Raw genomic sequence first — 24,488 nt, forward strand, 5'->3', positions numbered from 1 at the left:
CCTGCATAGAATTTAGCTTCGACTTTTGGCTAGAGTGTGAAGGACTGCTCAAATTTTGAGGTTCAATTAACCCCACCCAAGTGCTGACACTTCAGAGGGAAGGGTAAAGAGGACTGATGAAAAAGAACCAATTATGCACACATACATGCGGGTGTTGTGCAGTTCGTTTTCTCAGTGTGACAAAAGCAACATCAAGTGTCTCTTCCTTTGTCATCAAGGATACTCGCGGGATGGAGGTACGGCCACAAAGCAAAACCTGGAGGGTGGTGAGAACGGGAAGCTTGCCAATTGAATTAAGAACTTGTTTTGCAAAAACAGCCACCCCTCGTCGTTTTCAATTCATTTCAATGTGCACACACAAAGATAACTGACTGGGCATTCAAGCACTTTTCCCCCAGAGTGAGGCACAGGATGCTCAGTAAATTCTGACACAATTAACTCAAGAGTAGAGAGCAGGCCTTGCTCTTTGGCGTGCATGGGCCCTTTTTTTTCCTCTTTCCTCGCAGTCCAGTGAATCATCAGTGACAGGTTACCCTGTTCCTTGTTGACAGAGTAACCCATGAATAGGGTGTTCATATTTACATTGCAATGACACCACCTTCATGTACACAACCACCACCTTACCTGGCTCGGGGCCAGAAATAAATATGGCTGTCAACCGGCACATCCGTGGCACAGAAGTTGGGAGATTCACGCCAACCAAGGTGAGGAATTAGACAGAAGGTGGCTCCATTATCACCCCCTCCCCCCCCACAAGTGTGGTTATTTTAAGAACTGGGTGGGGGAAGATCCCCTTTTATCTCATTTAGCGTCGGCTCATAAGGGCTGAGGTGAGGAAGATGGAAGGAGGGGGGTCCTAAGCAACTCAGCTTTTGTAAATCAAGAGTTCTTTCACCTCTCACCCTGTGATGCCGCTTAATTTTGATGATGATAATTACACGGGATTCCGGCTGACTTTGTTCACGTAACATTGCGGAACCGAGCACAGAAGAGTGCTTTGACATGATGGCTAGTGCTTTGACATGCCGTGGCTTGTGGTTGGGCCCCGTGCCGGCCTCTGTGCCTGCACTTTTTACGAGAGGGCGAGTGCACTTATTAACATGTGGTGAGAAAAAGTACGCAACGCCCATTGTTTCAACTCTGCATTCGCAATACATGCACTTCTATTTCGGTGTGTCGGTAGAAAAAAAAAGGGGGGGTTGGATCTGCTGCACTCTGACAGAGGTCAACTGGCACTAATTGATGAGCAAAAAGCTCATCTGTTTACAAGAGATAATTATCCACAATAGCCTTCCACCAATCAGTGGCATGCATTATTCAGGTGCACTCAGACGGGCGATACGTGATGAAGCACCAGGAGCCTTCATTAGGCAATCAAAGAGTGCATGATCATAAATGTTATTACATGTATGCTGTCAGCGGCGGCCCCCGACATCCCCCCCCCCCGAAAATGTATGTTAACATTCTCACGAGGTGACAGTACAGTAGTTTGATGACACTGTACGGGTATACAGACTGTCTGGGCAACAATGGCGGTGTTATCTGGTAACTAGTCAGCCTGCCTGTCAAAACTACCAATCCATCCCTTGGTCCATGGCTGGTGTGGTTTCTGGTACAAGTTCTGGGTAAAATTTCAAAAGCCCACAATGCTCAGGACATTGACCCCATCCAAGGCTACCGGAATGTACACAGCTTCTCTCCCAACATGCTTTGTTTGCAGTCAAACAGGGCACTGGTGGGGGAGGGGAGATTTTCCCAGGAGCTATTTTCAAGGTGTAATTTTTAGTTTGTTAGCTTGTTTTTTCATTTTGGAGGTATACCAGCTTTTGATATTATCCTCTTTTCTTGCATTTCAATACACAAACTTTTAACCTGAACTAAATTCACAGGTGATAATTCTATGACATGTACATGTACATGAACGAGAATTTTTATTGTAATCTTGGCATGTACACATTTGGAAAGTATGACCGTTAACCAAACCGTTTTGAGGTTTTGCAACAAACTGAAACTGAACCCTATGGTGGGCACCAGTGATCATGTGATTTACCAATAATCAAAACACGCACAAAATATATTCACATATAAACAGTAGTGGGGAAAAACAGGTACAAAACCGATTAAAAAACAAAAAAACACCACTGCACAAACGTAAGTTTTATAAGTTCTTTACTTCGATGCACTTTAGTACCAAAAAAAGGTTTTTGCTCTGTACAAGAGTGCATGCACATGGCACATATACATGTATTAGCACAAAGGGAAACTATGAAGTGAAGTGAAAACCAAAATCACGTTTAGTGCCCCTGTCTGCTCCCTGTTTGGAGGTTGCATGAATTTATCTTGGACAAGACTCAAACACTTCAACAAATCTCTGTTACTCTTTCTCCTGAAATCTTCACAACTGGTCTGAGAACTTTGAGCTCATTGGGGCAAAAGGTCAATCAGATGAGGTCACAGAGACTGGGCCTAACAGAAGCAACGATGTCCAAATGAGGAATTGATCAGCCTTCCAAGTATCTTACTGCATTCAACACTGTACCGGTACTCGCGCAGCTGTCTAAACGCCAACCAACCTGCAGCTGCCTAACGAGACAGCGCTTTTTTTCCCGCTGATTACTAAGCACTTCATTCACAGCCTCTGCAAATCAATATTGCTGGGGCATGTTACCGTGCACGTACTGGCACATTCACCCTCGGGGGGGGGGGGAAATGTTCTCACATCTGATAATGTACATGTATATGAACTAACTGCATTTGGAAGAATGCCTTGCAAGAGACAGTCACAAAATTTCATTTCTTAACCCTCCCCCCATGTGTCCAAAAAATTGAAATTGGACAGTTAAAGAGGGTGAAACATTAAATGTAACTGAAAGTGTGGGATCACGAATAAAGGCACAGGGGAAAACTCCACACGTGTGTCTGACTTGAACACTCTTCAATAAAACCAACACGCTTCGCGTAACTAACAGGCCAACAAGAAATATTTCAATCACTGTACTAGTACTGTACGTTGAAACACACTGCACTGCTTTTTCAACTTTCTTGACGCTAAATAAAGACAAAAAACCAGTAGCGGTTTGCCTCTATCTTACTGTTTACAAGTTGACATGAATAAATGTACCCTGTCTGCAATTCTCACATCTATCCCTCTCACACATGCCTTACCCTGGAGCTGCCTCTTCCAATTTCATCCCTCTGGAATTCATTCTCTAGGACTTGTGCAAGTCTAGTCTACAGAGGGCTTTGGCCATCAGCCACGCACATGTCAGTGCTGAGGGGCAAGGTTATAGGAATCAAGGGCAAGGATACCCTTCCTTATATGTACAGTGCATGTATTTTGCCTACTCAGTACAGTTCTTGGTACCAGTATAAATAGTGCCAAGGTTGTGCAGGCATACATGGAAGCACTGCCGCACTGCTAGTTTATTCATGGAGCTTTTTATTTATTTTCATTTATTTATTAAAGGGTCCACGGCAATGAAATTTTTTTTTTCTGAAACACACTGCTTTTTGGGCAGCTTTACATATACATGTACTCTTCTTCAATGTATAAAAAAATAAGTTGAGCTTTCCAGTTAAGTGTATAGAAAACTGGGGGTTTTGTTTACACTTTTCAAATCGCCCGAGCTTTTCTGCACAACTGTGGGCGCCATTGCTGTCATCAGGGAAGACACGGGCCAGTTTATGTTTTCCTGGTCAAATTGTGAACACCAAGTTTTCTCACTGAAAACATCTCTGAAAAAGGGTTCCTCATTGGCTTATTGCCAAGAACTGGTGCTTACACAACAATACATCAATAAAGTAAAGGAATTTAGGACAGCAAAATAAAAAACTCCAGCTGTTTCTTGTGCACAAATCAATGCAACCCTCAGGTGTTATCCCCGGGAAATCACAGGTTTGCTCAAGAATATGCAACTCTTGCAAAAGAACAAGAAAGTGTGAAAATACCTTTCAAAAAAGCAACATAAAAATTAAGACTGGGGTTATTTGAAACATACGCGTAAAGCCACATTTTCAAGGGTTTTGTTGTAAAATAATTGTATTGCAAGTCCCATTAAAATACTAGAACTGCTGAGCTCTAGTATGGATGGAGCTCCCTTGATTTTTAAGTCTACAGCGAGGTTCTTTCCCAGCACCAACCACAATGAATGGTGAAGGAGCACCCGAGCATGTAGTGCCTGTGTGTAATGCCCTGGCTGTGGCAAGGCCAAGCAGAACATAGGGCAAGGCCGTTTCAGCGAAGGGCAAGGATAGCTGGTGTGTTGGGGTTCATTAATGGCCGGGCATGACAACATACTGCTGTGGTAACATGGCATACTACACAATGACTCAGCGGGTGATTTCAAATGGTTCAGCACCCCTAAACATAAGCTGCACAGACTGTTCCTGTCTCTGCAGAAGCCGCTTCTGCAGGCTCATTGTTGCATGTTTGTCTATGTGATGTGTGGCATGAGTAGTACTTGCACCATCGACTGGGTGCAATAAACTTACCGTACGTTTATGGTCGTCATTAATGAGTATAATTCTCCCCCCCCCCCAAAAAAAGAAATGTACTCTCTGGAACAGTTGGTACTGTCTTTGCTTTATCCTTCCTCCATGCTTCAACCTAGAACAATGCTGCAGTCATACACTAGTGTTGAGTCAAGTCCATCCCAAGTCCTTTCGCAAGTCCAGTCAAAAGTCCCTTCACAAGGTCAGTTGACAATGACAAAAGAATGCTTTTGTCACAGCCCATTTTAATTCATGTACAGTAGCTTGTAAATTGGCTTAAGAGAGAATGACTTGTGATTGACTTTGGATGAACTTACATGCGATGGACTGCAATACAACATGGTCATACACATCACCCTACTCTTCAGGCCTGTTACACCCATGCATGTACCTGTACATGTTATTTGCTTTCATATTCCACAAGATAGCACTCACCTGTGTAAAATGCTGGCAACCGAAAATACAATTTGGTAACAGGTTTTTTTTCACTCTTTGCATGTTTTCCATATGTGCTATTATGGCAAAGCGATCAATGTACATGTACAGTACATGTACAAACTACACAACCTGTCTGGAGTAAGGGCAGGGACACAGAGGCCCCATGGGGGAAGAGTGAATGGGCCAAATTAGGGGAGCAAATGCCAATTGTGTGGGTGGAGGGCAAACAGAGAATGGGGAGCCTGGGAGGAAGATTACAGACAGCTTTTACAGGCTGGCAGTGGCATGTCTGCACAGCCAATATTGTTTTACATGTTCATATTAACAATGCAAAGGGGGAGGAGGGGAAGTCCTGTGGAGGTTTCAGTGAAACTTCTTTCAAATTCATTTTGGGCCAGAGCCAGAGACATTAAAATTAGTGCTCTGGAAAGCAATAAGTAGGAAACTGTAAACAAAAATGTAGAAGAATTCTGCTGTGGTGCTCTGGGTAAACAAGTTATGAAACGATGAAGTCAAGTGCAAGATACCACCACGGGTTCTACACGGAATGTCCCTGTTCTAAAGCCCTTCTGCATTTGTTAATACGTATGCATGCTTTGAAAAGAAAATGCAAAAAGTTCGACTACAAACACAGGTGATGTGAAGTTTGGGATTCAGATTGCAAGCAGGGGAGAAGGAATCATTCCAAAGCCATTTCTTACATAATACTTGACGTACAGTACCAACGTTGTTTATGCATGTACCATAGATTTGCTGTCAGGACATGCCATTCAAAGTTACTCCATTCCTGTGAAATTGGAAATGTACAAAAAGGCTAGTCAGCAGCAGACAATGCTTCTGCCTACACTGCCATTTGTCATGAGCAGACTGAACAAATGCGTAAAATTTTTTGGGAGGTGCATGTCTGGCAGGGGTGATGCAGAATGCCTATCCACTGAAGGAGGGAGGGGAGAGATGACTGATCGGCCAGGGTAATAGTATGTAACTTGAGCAAGAGATGCATAAAACCTCCCCCAGCAACAGTAATGGATTAAACCCCTTTGTATCATTTACATGTGACTAATTCACTGCTGCTCTGGCATACCAATGGGAGAATTACACAGTGTGTGGGAAATTGCACAGTAGGCGGTCATCCGTAATGTGCTCAAGTGCAACAGAGAGCGGATCACTGCACTATGAAGGGGGGGGGTTTACCTTACAACCTTTTCGGTGAGATGAACCATATGGTAAATTAGGACCTGTTTAGCCCCCTTTTTCAAAGGCAGGAGGCTGTGAACAGACCCTTTAGTGCTCCACTGAAAATGGATAAACACTGCTTGGCATTTCGGAGGGGCCAAACCAGGGCTCATCCCACAACAACATCCCTAGGCCTCATAGTTCATGGCTGGACTGTACAGATCTCCACACAGGCCGCATATCAGCCTGTTCCATGCATCCAGAGAGGGATTGTTATTCTCCTTTCTGTTTGCAGAGAGTAAACAAAAAATGATCTTTGGACCATAATCGGTGTAAGCAACAGGAGCAGGAAGTTTCATTTCTGTGTTTACACCAACTTCGGAGTCCAACTACGACCAGGAAACGACAATGGACGGTGTCTGGTAGCTGTGCTATAGTATCAGTGTTGGATGGCTCACCCCCGGGGAGTCGTGGAACGGGCTTTATTTTCAAGCTAATTGGAGCATCGAGGGCGCATCTGATCGGGATGCTTTTCTATTATGAGGTCAGCGGGGCTAAAAGTAGATCAGTGTAGTCACGAACTGGGTCTGTGCGAGACTGAAACCAGGTCGCTGTTGACATGGCCGCCTGAAATGGAGTCAGTGTAACGAGTCATGAATACAGCCCCGCTCTCGAATGCTCCTATCTAGGTTAGGCAAAGCAAAAGTGGGACTGCTGGCTGGACAAAGTGGGCTGGCCACAGGCAAACTGGTATCACCTAACACCGTGTGTGTCAGTACCAAGAAAGTGGAGCAGCTAGAGTTTCCCCCCACTGTCTGGGCCGCCTTTTAACCATCACTAAAACCAATTCACATGGGGTAAAAGAGCTGGAGTGAAATTTGGTAATCCAAAGCCCTTGTTCAACTTCTTTTTTTTTTCCTTTCTCCTTCTCTGTCTCTCTCTTTGGCTCTCCGAACTCACCCTACCTTCCTCACAAACTGAAAGACACAAGGTGTCCGGCGGCTTCCCACGCAGGATATCATTTCACAAGTACGTTTCACCCGGAACAGAATGAATTTATTTCTGAGTGATACACAAGTTCAATTGAAACCGGACATTTGACTTAGAACTCTGAATCTGCTTTCAAATGTGGTTTATTTTTTCCCCTTCTCACAAAGGAAATTGTGTGAATTGAGTTGGGAGAAAAAAAACCCAGCCAGTCCGGGCGTCGTCAGGGGGGGGGTCAGCTACAAAGTACTTGAGACACAATAATAAAGGGGCTTTCGGTAGCATCACTATTTCGCAGTGAGTTAATTGATACTTCCAAGCCCCACGGGGCTCGGGAGATACAGTATACGCCAAGTCCTCTTTCATTTTCCTCCTGTCCTCTTTTCTTTCGGTTTTCCTTCTGCGGCTGACCTACTAAAATGTGCTTGAGTTAACACTCGGTCCCGTTTCTCTTTGTGAACAATTGTCGGCGTGACACAGAAACCTAGTAAAACCACAGGTGACAGAACCGTGCAGTGTCCCTGTGCCAAGTCTCTCCGCAAGGTTGGACGGAGGCGGGCAGGCGGTGGGGGGGGTGGGTGGATGGTGGCGGGGAGGAAGGGGAGTGGAGAGAAGGAGAGACTGCATGCGGACCCGCTAGCGCATGCCGCATTTAACAAATCAAATATTGGAAATTACCAGCCAGACTGGGGCCGGTGATCATCCGTGCTGTGGTACCTGCGCGAGACCGCAAAAATACCCCAGACCTTGCTGTAGCATGCTCGGCACTGCTTCCAGCTCCAGGACGAGCAAAAGGTGGGGTAAAAAAAAATACTAATAACCTTGTTCTATTCAGACGTGCTTTAATGCTTGGCCTGTTTTGATTTTCCCCCGTGGGGATCCACGCCGCCCCAGTATTCTGTTTAGCTTGGCACCATTATCTATATATTTGCCAGTATGCCAGGTACAAGTAATTTGCAAATCCGATTTATTATTATGGGTGCAAGGTCTTCATAATCGATGGAAGTGGGTCAGGGGGCTTGTTTGCAGTTGAGCGGAGATTATAAACTTCAAACGGTTCATAATATTTATAATATCTGTGATGAATGCATTGGTGAACCACCTTACTTGGACAGTCCCCATGGCAGCTTGTCCGGGGGCAAAAGCGATGTCAAACAACCAACAGTTCTATGTATGGCTATATAGGTCTTCATTTACCAGAGTGCAACCACACCGACTGAGGCTTTTTTCCTCTCTAACAATAATTTTTTTGGGGGGGGGGAATTTGAACTTATCCTGTGTTAACCTTCCATCCACAATCAATCCAAACGGTTGTTTTTCTTAGAATAAATTTATGCTAGTGACTCAAAACCAAGAATACAGCAAAGACATCTGTGTTAAATGATTTTTTTTTCTTTAAATGAAACATTTCATTAAACCTCTTTTTCTTGGAGTGGCGCAAAAAGTCTCCAAAAGGGGGGGAACAGAAAAAAGAGGTGAAGGCAAGCTAGGTCTTGGTTGGTTCTAGTGGCCAAAATGTTTGCCAAGGCGCACTTCATTATAAAGCTGGCTACTGCATCTAAGAACCTCATTTGCACAATGCCTCCACTGCATATACCAAAAAGTTATGTACTTTACTTATTAACAGTAAAAAAAAAAAAGAAAAAGAAAAAACTTTCTTTGATTTCCAACTCTAGCCACTTGACTAGCTGCCTACATCTCCACTCGCCATGTGTATTTCATTGCGATCCTACTCCAACTGCCAGCACCTCACACTCCCTCCCCGCCTCTTCCCCTCCTTCAAATCTATACTGCCCCACCCCTACTGATGAAATATGATTTCCCGTCTTGGGGCCAGAGAGAGAGAGAGAGAGAGAGAGAGAGAGAGAGAGAGGGAGGGAGGGGAGGGGAGGGGAAGACGTGACTGTTCAATTTCTGCAGCCAAGGAAAGGACAGCCTTCCTGTCAGCACACCATGACCCTCCCTGACTGCCGCATGAAGTGGTGATTGTGGCGTCCTTGGCACTGCGAGCCCGAGCCCCGACATGACCTGGCTGTAAATGTTACTTATCCCCTTTTCAGCACCGTCCAATAGAACTTCTCCGGAAAGAGATAGAGCGGAAAAAAAAAAAGGGATAGAAGTAGGTCACCAGTCCAACAGATTGCCCTGAGACGTTTGGTGTTAAAAAATTAAGGAGAAGCAGGGCACGAATATCATATGAACTATATCGGGATTATAATGATCGAAACCAATACCTGCACAAGGCTCCCGATGATACGAGGGCAACACAGTCGGAAATAGGTCAACGAGTTAGCCGGGACACGGTGTTTTCCTTTAAGCCAGAGAGTTCCACCTCCCCGTAGACGTGGCCCTGCTTGAGCAGCCACTGAAAAGGGAAGGGGGGGGGAACATGGAGGGAGAGGCAGGCTTGTTCAGGAGATGTACTGCGGATGGGGAGGGGAGTACCAGTAGGTGAACAGAGAAACAGCCCCTGAGATGTCCAAGGGATTTGGAAATAATTGACTTCTGGGAAGGTTGATTCCACAATCTGGCAGGAACAGGGGGGTGACACGGGGCAAGCCCCAGCTTTGCCCAAGCTTACTGTAACTGACAGATGTAAAGCTTGCAGCTTGGGTCCCATTTTTTCAATTGTGGGGTTTTTTTTTATGGCCCAGATTTACGTTATTTGTTAACCCGGATCTTTCCTTTTTTTCCCCTCTTGCTCACTGAATGTACAGTGTGTACATTCAGGCTTTTTTTCACTGCCTCTGTAGCAACATTAACCCCTTTTTTCCTTGCCACACTCTACTTCTTTTAAAGGATGATGGAGGATATGGACCGACATTCACTCTAATTCATCTTTTCAGCAGTTACGTTATTTGACCTGATTTCTGCTTTTCATGCCGAAAGCCTGGCACGTGCTGGTCCAACCGCAGCGCACAGCAAACATGCACACCCCTCCCTCTTTTCATGTATGATCCCAACCCCCCCCGGGGTGATTAATTCCCCCCAGACACCTATTAACCCATTTGACGACTCCATCATAAAGAGTAATAACGCTGGACCACATTAGCCCAGTTATGACAAACGGGATGTCAGCCACGAAAATATAGGGGAAGGGGGGGGGGGAGCTCAATCATGTCTTAAACCAATTAAACCCAGCTCAGCTTGACACTGGGCCCCGGCGTACAGACAGTTCATGTCTACAAAAGCTACAGACGGTCTCGGTTTCCTACTCAGTGTGTGCCGCCTTGTCTCCCCCTCACCCCACCACACAATTTCCCTTCCAAACTACCCCACATCTGTAATATCACAATTCCCAAAGATGATTGATATTTTGTAGATTAGGCATAGCAGGGTTTCTGGGTCAACCCAGTATCATGTCTTCCTCCACTGGAGGGCTTCCCCTCCCCCCCCCACTCCATTCCCAGTTAAACGTCTCCCCACAGCGGCTTTTCGCTTTGTCAAACTGTCACAGGATTTATGCACATTTCAACTGGGCAGGCCCCCCTACCACTTCTCAGAACAGATCATTCCTAGCTTATCACCCGCACACACACGCTGAATGTGAGACACATCTTTACCACATAAATGACCGAAAGAGGTCAGGACAGCTGCACTGGCAAGGAAATATACCAGCAGAAGAGATACATAGATAAATTTAACATTATAAAATGAGTATGAAATCAATTGTGAGTACTAGTCAGGAGTAAGCCTAGGGGAGGAAAAGAAATCCATGAAACATCTCGCAGCCGAATTGTGACACTGGCAACAGTAATGCACTGACTTTTTAGGACTTCTCATCATTCACAAGGCACAAGTTTTCTTCCAAGTGGGTGTTTTCTTTGAACCTCGTGTTTCTTTCCCCAAATAGCAGAAAAGAAAAAATCCTAAATTCAGTTGAAATCTTTAATTTGGAGGCCAGAAAACATTAAAAAATTCTGAGAGATCACAACCATGAAGATGTAGCTTTTAAACTCCTGGTATACACAAACCATCTTTTTCTTACATGAATTCAAAGGGAAAAAAGCAACCGTGCCACTTTCCTCACTTTAATATACATGCATACAGAACAGGCAACTAGAGAAATGTGTAGAATAAATGCTTTTAATTAAGGACTAGGGAAGAGTAAAGCTTAACATTTCCTCCCTCATCGACCTGAGGGTCCACCTCCACCCCTGAGCCAGGAACTGTATAATCAGAAACATTATAACATTATAATCAGAAAATCCATTGGAACAGAACAAGGAAGGTGACTGTACAGTATTTATCTTCACGGGAATACAACTTCTGTATGAAAGATCATGTCACACAGAGCTGCAGTCATCGTGACGCCAGTGTTGGGGGGGGGGCAGAGAGCAAACTACTCTATTGTCCACTGCTTGAGAACCACTTGAAGTATGGGTGGGAGTTACAATGTTGACCCATCCACGGCAATTAACGAGTGGAAAACCAACAGGAGACAAATGCTCTGGCTGTAATGCCTGTCAGCAACCAACAAAGAAGATATTCATAGAAGACACACTCCAGAATGCTGAGTACAAAAGAAAGGCTAAAGTACTAATGTGGACATCAAAAACAAGAGACACGGGCAAAAACTCTACAAGAATGGGAACAGACGGAAGAAAAATGTACTGAATAATCTGATGAATTTTCCCACTTCCATTCTTCCTCCATTCCAATTTCTCCACTCAGGAAGGATATTGGGGAATGAAGAAGTCAATGAAAAATATAACAGAGGGTTGCATACATGTATGTACATGTAACGATGATAAAATACTGTGACTTTCTAGGGCTCTTATAGCTACCATGGCATGAGTTCTCAGCTAAATGGCACAAATTCTGTGAATCTTTAAAAAAAAAAAAGGGCAGTAAAATCTTAAACTTAAAAAATGACAGAATTTGAGGAAACAAATCCTGAAATCTTTTGAAAAATGAGAAAAAGTGCTCCTGTAGGTTTGTTTTTCTGCTCATGTGCTTGCTTCATGTGCTTGCAGCATAGCCAGTCGGTCAGTCGATCACGCAGTTTATGAGGTAGTTTTTATTCTTGACAAAAAGACAATGTAGTCACTTCAAGTAAATAACCTGTCACTTTTACTGAAATTTTTGCAAAATTTTACCCATCATGTTTTATTGTACACTTGGGAAGTGCCCATTCCAAATCACGCACTGCCCGTCCAAGACTAGGATACAGGTCACTAGATGAGACCCTGTTCCATGTGAATGTACTGTGTGCACACTGAAGCATTCACCCCCCTGCCTTTTTAATAGCTCCACGTTCACAATAACTGTCTGATGAGAGTTCAAAGAAATTACAGCCCGTTCCCACTTGATCCAGCAATTGGGGGATCTGATCCACCTTTTGCCAAATTGCCGGATCAGATCCCCCAATTGGTGGATCAGATCCGGCAACTGTGTGTAGTGGGAACGCTAACCGTTATAAGGTGGATCAGGATCAGATCCACCTTTCTTGATCCTCCTCTGGAGGAGGATACAGATCCCGCAATTGGTGGATCACGATCAGATGGGAACGCAAAAGGTGGATCTGATCCGGCAATTTGACCTGTCAACATCTGTCCGTGCACGAGTGGCGCGAAACTTTTGCGGTCTGATGGACAAAGAAATACGTTTTTTGCTCATGGGAAATTTTTAACGTGCACAGCATGCACAATAAACAACTGCTGAACTACGGGCTAGCAAAATGTGTCACCACGTAGCGCAATGCATGCATGCTGCGATGTGTGCCTTGCCCTTTCACAATTTTCGTTGCACATTCGTTCGTTTCTTACCCTTTTTCATTTGTGTAATTTCACTTGCTTTCCATCAAAAACTAATTCCGTGTTAGCGTATAGCCCGCAGCGTGTGACAGAGTATCAAAAATGGAAGCAAAGTTTGAAGAGACAACATACTAGGCTGAACATTCGGTCCGATTCAAGGTCGTCACGTCAGTAGAACTCCGCACCCAAAACACCACAGGGTCACAGGCATGCTGCCCCAGCACGCCACACTACCACAGAGCGCATGCTCAGCAAGCTAGCACATGCGCAATACCGAACTCAGTGACCTTTCGGGCTCAACATTTCCGTCCGAAAAGGTGGATCAAGCGCTAGTGGGAACACGACTTGCAGTTTCATTGCGGTAAGATAACGATCACACCAAAATGCTGGATCAAGATCCACCTTTTTCCAATTCAAGTGGGAACGCGCTGTTAGTGTCAACTCAGATCAAGAGGTTGGATTTAAGGACAGGCCCATCTAATAGACCGATTGTGCCCGCTAAATCACTTGACCTATACGTATAGGGGGTATCAACCCCATAACAACATGTGGTTTGAGTGTTGTTTACAAACAATACAGCCAAGTTACAGTATACCAGTAGTACCCAGCACATCAGTAGTCTGAGTACGGTACCTACATGTACAGGTACCAGTACCGTCAGTTTTAGTTTTGGTTTAAAATGGATACTTATGAAACACTTTGCTTTTGGTGGACGCCTTGTTTGTTGATATTTAATACCCACTACACAGGTCACGTGACTTGGCGGGTGCAATCCGTCTATTTCTACCTCAATAGGATCGATTTACATTTTGAAACAGACAAGAAGAAAAAAAAATCCTGCAGGTTAATTTCCTCTCTATTCTTGAAATTTCAGACCTAACATGTCCAAATCTACTTTCTGAAGTCAAGTTAGTCAACAGCAATCAGTCCTTCCAACTTGGGATGAGTCTTGATGATTGCAAAGACCCAATGGCATGCATGTACATGTATACATGTACTGGTGTGTACATGTAGATGTACATGTGGATGTATGGCAACTTGTAGCCAATGAAATTCTCGAGCAAATGATTCATGTTATTCAGGCTCCACCCCATGGTGTGCGCCGTTGATACCACTGGTAAACGGGGGAGGGGAACTTTTAAAGAAAGAACATCAAAGCACATCTAAGAAAACTTTGACTGCAGTCACTAATTCAAATTTAAGCATCAGAGGCTTCAGAAGGCAGTACACACTACAAGAACAAAATCACATAATGCCGATGAACAATCCCTACTTATAATATTCTCTATCATGTGCTGGTACTAATCACCATGTAGACACAAATGAACATGCTCTCTGAATGAATTATTCACCACATTAAGAACTCTAGCTTCACCATTACTCAACGGGGGGAGCTGGAAGGAAAAGTAAAAACTAGCAGATAATATCAAAATATTTTAACCATAAACATGTCCGAAAAACTCAGCACAGACTATTTATGCTCAAAGAATGACAGCACTGTGAGAATTGGAAATCTCTACACAATTCTGTGTTTTTTCCCATATAGGTTTCATGAAAAAACATCCCTCCCGCAACAAGCCATGGTTCAATCCACTGCAGAAGTCACCCGCACTGGTTCACTTTCATCACTTACACCTACATCACAGCAATGATAGTAATGGCTAGTCAGCGGGGACCATGCTCCATACACAGCATAAGATCTGCATGTGATCTTCATGCCGATTAAAAATTGTGGAGTTTGGTGCAAAGCATGCCAATATGTAAGGATAGATATTTGTTGGCATGAGGGTCAGCTTGTCTAGACTGGGCTATGCATGCAAGGTATATTATTTACTTCTTCCGTACTTCTATCTAAAAAAAAAATTTTTTCCTGGCTTCCTGCTTTATGACATTTTTGGTTTTCGTACAGGTGAAAACTCTGCGTGGCATGATTGAGATAAAGTACAGTGCCTTAGTGGACGGGGAGGAGAGCCATTCTCCTTTGCTCCCCCCCCAAAAAAGGGGGAAATTTGTCTTTAAAAGGTATTAAGAGACAAGCCCTTGATTCACATGTAGTACCACCTTTGCTTTCAATGGAAACTTCCCAGTTTGATATTACATGGTGTGGTTGCAGTATAAAGTAACTACCAACATCACACGACTAAATACAAACACAAACCCCCTCCCCAAAGCAGGTATTCTAAAGATAACGTTGCTAATAAATTAAAGATTTGCTGGATGATCTGAAGTTGCAATCGCACAATTTTTTTACATTCAACTGCTGGTCACTGGTCAGAGGATGGAAGATAGACAGCTGGAATTGATGCTCAATGTAAGCCTGCCATCCAACCCAAACCACTGAATGCTAGACAGTCCTCACCACGCAAGCCTGGACAAAAGCACCACAGGAGATGGTGTCCTCCACTATTGGCCAACACAGTGATGGGGGGTCTTCAAATACACCACAGGGTCAGTGGTCAGTATTGTAGGAGAGATTACTCATTGGACAAGATGGCCCTGAAATTATGATGGACAGCTTGTCCATCAGGGGTGGGTTATGACATCATTGCCAACACACCACACAATAAAATAACCTTCAGCTGGGTCTTTGACATGGACAAACTTCATTAATATGTTGGGAGAAATATCTTTGGGATGTTACATAATGTACAGTAATTATGCAGTGAGGACCACACTGCTCTATGGGCCTTGCCAGGTGTTTTTTGGGGGAGGGGGAGGCAAAGCACTCAATCATCAGCCTCAAACGGACAAATCATTATCGGTGAATGGTCACCTGGGAGCTATTTCTAAACAAATACATCATCTTTCCAATGTGGATTACCCCTCAACTCAAGCAAGAAACCACCACCCAGTGGAATACTGTATATCTTTGGCATGACCTCATCTTGGGGGCAGATCCTGAACCAACTTTTCAAGGGGGTGGGGACTTTTTGAGCGGGGATTTCAGAATTTCCTTATGTAACTTTTTTGATCCTTTGTAGGGGAGGGGCTAAGTTTAGGCACTTTTTGGCGCACTTTGGGAGAAACAGGCACAACAGTCAACAACTGCCCTCTCCAAATATACACGTAACCCCCAAACGGCTGTGCATGCAGCCCCCCTCTCCATCACTTCCTCTTCCCCAGTCACCCTACAAGACTTCAGCAAAAAAAAACCCAAAAAACCCAAGATGCCATTGCCGGGGCCCCATTCATGAAGCCAAAGGGAGTATTGGCAAGCCACAAAGTGAATGACCACAAGAGGAGATGGAAAACCAAGGAGCTCAAGAACCAAGGAGCTCAAGGACCAAGGATCAATATCGCCCACACTGAGGAACCACTGATGCGGCTAATCATCTTTAGTGGCTCCCCAGGAAGTCACCTTTAATCTAATCCTAATCCCTCAGGGCTGTTGCTAAATCCAATCGGGAATGCATCCCCTGGCCTTGGATTAATTCTTGAGGACTCTTCCATATTGGACTGCAGGGGGGAGGTCGGTTGATCTCCTGTGGATAGAAGTACCCCCTTGCCAATAAAAGATGAGGCAGAATTCCAGCATGCTAACCCCTTTCTCCAGCTTTATGAACAAATCCAGAATTCTTCGCTGCTCCATTCATACTAAATTCAACATGACAACGTTATCATTTTGAACCTTATTTAGTCTCCATTTTGTTTCCTGGAACTGTACATGTATATGACAATGCCACATTAAGGAAATCAAATGGAACAATTTTACTGTTTCAAGGAATTCAGAATAGAGGGCATAAAATAAAATACAACTGAAGAAAAGTGAAAAAGGTCCCGAAAGGTGGAAAAGGGTAAAGTAACTGGAAACCTGACAGTATAAAGAATACCATCAAAACCCAACAAATCCAATTCTTTTTGAGCGCAAATTTACTTTGAGTTCAAACCACAGCTGCTTGTTGGAGAACCTTGCTGCCCTTGTGAGTGAGTTGACTTACAAATTACATTCAAAAAAACACCTTGCCCTCCAATTTTGCTCAAAATACACTGTATGCATTGGCCAGACTTCCCCCTGGGATGTTAAATTACATCCAGACATGTGAAAAAAAAACACCTTCCCACAACCAAACATTGTATCTATATATCCAGAGCAGGCAGTGCCTACAGCAGAACAAGCTAACAAAGTTTAACAGAACAAAGACACCCTCTGATTCCTTGAGAGTCTTCCAAAACCAGGTCACTCTGTGCAGGAAAGTGCATGGATTGTCGGTCAACCACTATGCAGTACTGGTACCATGTACATGTAGGATTGCCTCCCCCCAACTTACACGTGTAAGTGCACGTACATGTACTGTACTGTACCCAGTGCAATTCCATCAAATGTGACGTTGCAAGCACAACACGGAAAGTACCTTTTCTGCGATCACACTCCAGGCAATTTTTTAACTTTGATTGCAAGTAAAACCCACTTGCAAACAAGCACAATTCACATTTCAAACAAGAGCATTGACTTCATCGCTTCTCCTCTGAAGTTGAGGTCCAGTTTACAAATCACATTCACAATGTGTGCATGAGGGAAATTTGTGACTGAGTCCTTGCCACAAGGTAAACTGCAACCTGAAAGCTGCTGCACTGAATATAGCTACAATTTCAAAACCCCTGGAAATTTCTTTACCTAGTATGTACATTTATATTACCTGTCCCGGTCCGGGTCTGCATGTAATGGATTGCCCTTGCTAATTATAGCACATAGCTAAAAAAAAGAAGATAGTGGTATACCCTACAGAAAGAGGACTGTGAACAAAGCTCTAATGAACTAAATCCTTTCCTCCATTCTCTGCAGCATGCTCCATTATCACTGAAGGGAGGGACTCTCCGACCCTCACAGCACCCACATCACCACAATACTTCCTCACTGTTTATACTGTAACCACATCCCCTCCCCCCCACAGGTAGGAATGGTACACGCCGCCCAACAAGGTCTCTCTATTGAGGCAGAAGACCTTTTTCAGACCAGGAAAATGTTGTTGACCCCGTTAAAAGGTTGAGCGACCCAGGAGGAAGGTTCCTGACTCCAGTCATGAGGTGACCAGACCTCTCGTGCCTACAGCTCTGTGTGTGCTGTGTGTGGTGGAAACAGCAGCTGTGACCACAGTCACGCCCACATGATAAGGGTCACTGTTTAATGAGAACGGTCAACCTATTCAGTCTTTGAGTGAGTGATCTTGGAGGCTGCTGAAATAAACGACTACAAATAATATCCTAACTCAATTTTTACAGCACTGCATATTTCAATAGTCCGGGAACCAATCATGGTGATCATTAACTGGACTGGTGACTTATTGGTGTCTATTTCTTCCTCCTTGATGCAGTCGATAAAACAGGCATCAATCACACTCAAATCTGAGTAACATTTCAATCCAACGCATTTGCAGGCTCCGAGACTGGTACAATGACATGTTGACGGCAATTTGTAAATGTATTCATTCAGAGATGCATTTAGAACACAAAGTGTGTCACTCAATTCAGCTCAGTATTAAGTGCAAACACCCACAACCTGTCATTTGTGATCTGCTAGCAGCAACTACATGTAGCTAGCTATGAAACAAACTACCTGTACACATGTACCCTACACATGCGACCTTTTTTCACCTTGAAAGGGTAGACTTTCACAAGTCTCTGCCTGCTCATTTCTCTGGAAGAGCCAAAACTACGTGTAGCTCAGTGAAAAGCAGCTTTCATTTCTAAATGAATCCTTGAATCATTTCTGGTCTGCGTAGGCATTTGTGTTCCTGGTGTCTTTTGGTTTTAGACGATTTCATGCAGATGTTATAGTTTTCATCGGAATGTAAACGTACATGTACCGTATACTACAGGTACCTGTTTTTCAGCTCCATTATCGAATGGATATTGCTCTATACATCGCAATTTCCCTGTGTCACATTTAAAGGTACATGTACATGTACATAATTGTACACGCCAGCATGAATTGAACCCTTTTGGGTTGTAAAATGCATTCCCTACAAAATATTTCGAGAGATCACTTAATTAAAAGGATACAATATATTTTAACCAGACAGTGTGAAGAATGATCCATTTGCTTCCTCGGGTGTACTTCGAGTTTTCTTTTCACACTTCAACAAATTACCGGTATTATTAAACAATTTAATACAGTGTACTAATACCAATAGTCAAACAGGAAAATGTATTGGCCCACAGGGGAATAAAAAAACTTTCATTTCTTGAATGCTTGGTAAACAGGCAAATATTTTACTGAAGCACATGTATAAAATACACCCCTCAACTGTATAGTTGATGTGGCCCAAAGCACGGAAGCTCAGCACAGCACACCTATCCCACCATCACCCAGTGTGCTCATAAGTCATATACATGGTCAATGCATACCTGCAGTAACAGTTGATCACTATCACAAATGGTCATGTTGAAGCCTTGGGTATGGTGTACACATACATTACATGTACATTATGACAGGGCATCAGTGGTTTTGGTTGGTTTTCTTAGTGGGCCAATGAAAAGGTTGTTGAGTTACTTCTGCAACTCCAGACCTGTGTACTGATAGGGGCCACCTGCACGTACTTGTACATGTACATATGCAGAGCAAGGACTTCCTGATGTTGCTCCTCCTTTGTTCATACTGAAACACTGTTGCCAACAGTGCCCATGGTTTATGTGCATGTTTTCCAACCCAGGATGTATACACTCCATTGGCTCACTCTGTTCAATTTCAGAGTACTGTTTCAAGTACTTGTGTGTGTCCTCAATTCACTGCATGTACGTGTACTCAGATCTACATGTACAGTACATGTATCGCTACATCATGTAGGGCCTACATGTACATGCCCAAGCGAACTAATGCTTCTCCCACACAATGGCCTCTGCTGAGGAGGTATGTCTACCGTACAATCTCGCATGCACGTCCTCACCAATTCTTTCCTGATGTTCCACGGGTACGCGATTAGGATTTACTCTTTCCTTCCGTGAATGCCTTTAAACAAAATAACACCAAACAGACGCTGGCCAACTAATGTGGGAGCCTTGACAGGTGGCATTGAAAATACAGCTGAAATGTCAAACAGGGTTTCACCGCATGATAACATCATTTTTGTGAGCCGTATTTAGGAAGATCATGAGGGAACTGTCTGATCACACATTATCAGATGGCTCCAATCTCTCTGTAAACATAACAAGAAAAATACTTGTCAATGTCATGATTTGAGCCCGTATGCGTACGGGTATCTCTCCAGCAAACACGGTAAGGTACAAATCAATTGTTGGATTTCATGTACTAGGATACAGCTCATATACAGAGCTACAATACAAAAGCCCACTCGCCCACTTGATTGCAAATTATGCCCATCTCACAATTACCAGATGGCACATCACTACTGCCGTGGAATAAATTTGCTTAGCAATTTCCAGACACCGGGCCCACTGGGAAATCATGTACTGTTCTGATGACAAAACTTGTATTATCTCATCCTGTCAGTTTCTGGCATTGCTGTAACAAAACAGGGATGGGGGGGGTACATACAGCAGGCTCAGCAAAAAGACAAAGGGTTTTGGCTAACCAAACGCAGACATCAAGCAGTAAGTAACCTCTTTGGCAAAGCCACAAGACAGGCAGTGTCCCCTGCCTCCAATGGGGGGGGTGGTGTCTGGAAATGTTTGTGTTCCCTCTTGCTTCACATTCCCTGGGCATTTACACAGTTTGTCAATGGCTAGGGGAGTGCTGCTTTTCCCTGGGGGCCCCAACGCTGCCTTTCATCTTTAACAAGGGGCTAACGCCGCTTTGCCACATTGCCCAAGTTCAACCCAGGGCTAAGACCTGGAGGACATCGTCCCCCACCGATTATAGCCCGTAAATGACTCACGTTGAATGTGCACATGTCCACATGCACCCACATACACCACAAATGTACACAAACACACACACAAAATGCCCCCCAGCTAAGAAAAGAGAAAATGAAAAACTGAACTACCAATCCAAGGGATGGGTTTTGTTTATCCATGTACGCTGCTGCTACTCATGAATGGTCGAATTGACACAACCAATTCACCTCCTGGTGGGAAGTCATTTAATGCTGTCGTTGGCCCTCAGCCACCAACCCACTGAATGAATATGACGGGAGGGGAAAAAAATTTGATATTAGATACTATTACCAGACATTATCTGGCTGCGACAAGGAGGCTGGGATCGGGTCAGTGGTTAAACGACCGACCGGTCGGTTGCCTGCTCAGCCCTGGTAAACAAACTCTGCTCGTGTCGTGAACCTGCCGAAAGAGTCAGTCACATCAACCACTGATCTGGACAATGACCCCCAAGCATGTACGTGTGTGTGTGTGTGGGACTGCGTCTGAAAGTGTGTGTGTGCCACTGACAATGTCAGTGCCGGGTGCATTTGTCAGGCGGTCACTGCCATGCCTTGAACCGGTCCCTCGGTCATCCTCCTGTGAAGAATCTGCCATTGATATCCAAAGCCACTTACTGGCACACTGTGGTCGGGAGGGAGGGGGGACAGAGAGGAATTAAGATGGATTTCAACCCCTGGCTTTTACCCAGAGGCCCAAGGATTCTGTAGTACTTGTGAGCATTTTTTGTTACTTTTTTTTTAGGAAGGGGAGGAGGTGTGGTTGCTAGGGAGACAGAGCCTACCTCCCACTGTTAAGCCTCATGTCAAGTCAACCTGTTGTAGAGCTACCTGGTATAACAGAGGAGGCACAATGGGCCCTACCCTGGGTGGAAGACAGGATCATCTGCCCGCAAGACTCTTCCACTGAGGAGTGGGGGAGATCACCAATGACACCATCCGACCCAATCATTTTCTGGTGCTCTTCTCTGTCTGGTCTTTGTAGGAATGAGCAATGATCACCCCTGACAAGACTTCATTGTGATCTAACTTATCCTTTGTGCAGAGCCAAAAAGATCGCACAGGAGAATAGTTCAGCCAATATTAAATTGGTCATCCTAATCAAGTTGGAATTTTGTGTTTAGCCTCTGGGCTTTTTGTTCAGTTTCTCAATGCTTCTCTGAAATATATTTTTAGATTGTGCGCTTCAAACCTCTGGAAGAAAGTTATTGACTCTCACTACCTAGGCACAGACAGTAATCAATGTTGTAGTCTTGCACATAAAGACAGCCCCTCAGGGAAAAATGGAACAACCACACTGACTCAATGAAAGAAGGTAGCCAAAGCCAATGTATACTCCAAAAAGAAAAGCATCACAATTGATCAGTTGCTTTGTTTGTCTCATCTAGTAAGCAGAAGAGGAAGGGCTTAAGGGGCAAGAATGCCATAAATGCCACTTTGTTAGGAGGTAATCAATCCCATCATAGAGACACCCATTAGACCTACCTCTGATTCACAGTGACAGTTGGGAGGGGGGGGGGACAGGGAGAGAGCATACAATTTGATAATCTGGTCATAGCACTGGGGATTGGACAGGACATCAGCCCCGGGAACAGAGCTCAATGACTGCTCAAAGGGTAGAGCTGTTGAAAAAACATGTTTAACCCTAGGGAAGAAGTGCACAAAACCAGCATAATGTGCATGGCACACAGGTTGCTTAGTAAACCTTATAATATGCCCAGCAAACATTTTTTTGCGCAAAGTAACTTTCTGGCTTTTGCAACCCCATTACATGTACATGTACATTATTTCCCCCAGCAATAGATTTGTTACGCACCAAAACTTCTTTGAGAGAAAATTAAGGCAAGCAGTCAGTGCAGTCTAGTCCAAAGCAGGTCCTTTCATGTGGCAAGTCACGAGTAAATTAACAACAGCAACTTGACATGTGACTGGGTAACTTGTGATGGCCATTATTGAGGCTCTATTGATTGAACATTGTCTCTTCAAGTCTTCTTTGTTTGGATCATAAAGAAATTTGTAATTAAGAGGGCTACAGCAGAGTGATTCAGTTTGTATTCAAAGGGCTGTTCCTGCCAGATCCTATAATTGCTCATAATTCCGACGGAAAAAAAATTTGTAGTCTGGTGAAATGGCAAGGCAGAACAGCACATATGCAAAGAAAGCATAAAGTTGCATCAGAGGACAAGACTCCGTCTTTTCTCTAGTGGTCACTGACTTTTTTTTCTCCCTATCAATATTAGAGGAAGTCCTTACATCCCGAAAAGGTAAATCAATGGATATCTCAACCACTTCCTTTGTTTAAGGTTTCAAGGAAACAGCGGGCATGGGGTCATAGAGACTGGTAGCCAGATTGATGTACCCAAGAAGTACAAGGACAATGATGGGACAAATGTGCCCATCGCCTGCAGAGTGGACAGGGCAGATGTACAGGTGCCATAGTCAATCAATTACCACTGAACAAGGCTCTTCCATTTTTAATTCTTTTTTTTTTAAAGTGACATCCGAGTGTCCCACAGGCACTATAGCCCAAATGCCCGGGAAAGCGTGAAACAAAGAGTGAAAGAAAGAATTTTCAGTTTTAGAAGTGGGAGGAAAACCTGGTGCTGACATACCAGGGAAAACCCATGGAATTGAACTGGGGCTGATATCCTACGTGTACATATGGTACATGTACGTACCGGCACATGTGCATGTTAGCCTGGGTTGGATTCGAACCCGGGTCGCAGAGGTGGAAGGTGGAGAAAGTGCATACTGTACATGTACACTACCAGCCACTCAGCCTGATTCTCCTCATGCATGTGTAAGCCAGATTTCCGTACTTCACTTGTGCATATACATACATGTACATGTACGTACTGCTATTGCTGAAACTGTGGATTCGAATCCTACCCGTGGGATTGCTTGTGTGTGGGTAAAACTGCTTCCCTCTGACCAAGAGTCTGAGCGAGGGGATGGTAGTTTTTGACTGGGCCCTTTCTTTTCAGCCAAAATGGCTCACTGAATCCACGTTTACATTCTTCCTAGGAAGCCTGATCGTGGATTGCTGAATGGGCGTGATGAGCAGGGGTAATAATGCATGCAGCTCATAAAGTATATGTGCTACAGGTGCATGTAGCGCTACAAGCAATGTTAGCTTTCACCTTTCATGTTAACAAAATCAAAACACAGGTCTTGGTACACAGATACTTGCATTCAAACCTCAGGCCTCCACAAATGGGACTCTCAACTCTCGAGACACTTGACAGCAATGCAAAATTCCCAGTAACATTTTGTATGGGATTTGTCTGAAAGCGACTGGTTATCAACACATGTCAGCAAGTGAGGCAGGTGGTTGGTTATTCAGCTAAAAATAGCAATGTCTATGCATTCCAATCAGGCGAACAAAACTCAATTCTGAAGGTCAAAGAACTGAAAAGAGCCCTTGACTGTAACCCCTGAATAAAATACCAGTGTCAGAAAGTATTGTGTGAGGTTGATTCAATCAAAGTTTGAAGTCTGTTTTCTAAATGACGAGACCTCTGGATGTCAAGGCAAAGAATAAAAAGATCTCCATCCCCAACGGAGAATTCAAAGGGTTTTCAACTCCAGGCCAAGGTAATTGAACCGCCGATGAGTGCAAAAACAGCAAAAGCAGCTGCTGTCATGGTGTGATTGGAAAAGTTGCAGGGGGGCCTTACGTTTGGAGCATAACGCACACTTCCCATAGTACATGGTACCATTTGCATATTGCTCACATTCTAGGGTGACTAACCTAAGAAACGCTGAACTGCAGTATAATCAGACAGATCTTGAGCTGTCATCCCACGGGCAT

The 24,488-nt window shown here is 44.1% G+C and overlaps 1 protein-coding gene and 1 long non-coding RNA gene across 2 annotated transcripts in view; one reads left to right on the plus strand and one right to left on the minus strand.

Moving 5' to 3' along the window:
• ppp1r21 (protein phosphatase 1 regulatory subunit 21) overlaps nt 1-24,488 on the minus strand; it is an 85,633-nt gene that overhangs the window by 32,791 nt on the left and 28,354 nt on the right. The gene's annotated exons all lie outside the window — the stretch shown is intronic.
• Nucleotides 276-22,747, plus strand: LOC147800527 (uncharacterized). Its single transcript, XR_015426639.1, has 2 exons — nt 276-704; nt 21,423-22,747. It is a non-coding gene; the product is annotated as an uncharacterized LOC147800527 (long non-coding RNA).

Source organism: Acanthaster planci, linkage group LG01 (genome assembly GCF_054643075.1).
Source record: "Acanthaster planci isolate LZ-2023a linkage group LG01, COTS_SCS, whole genome shotgun sequence".
Classification (NCBI taxonomy): Eukaryota; Metazoa; Echinodermata; class Asteroidea; order Valvatida; family Acanthasteridae; genus Acanthaster; species Acanthaster planci.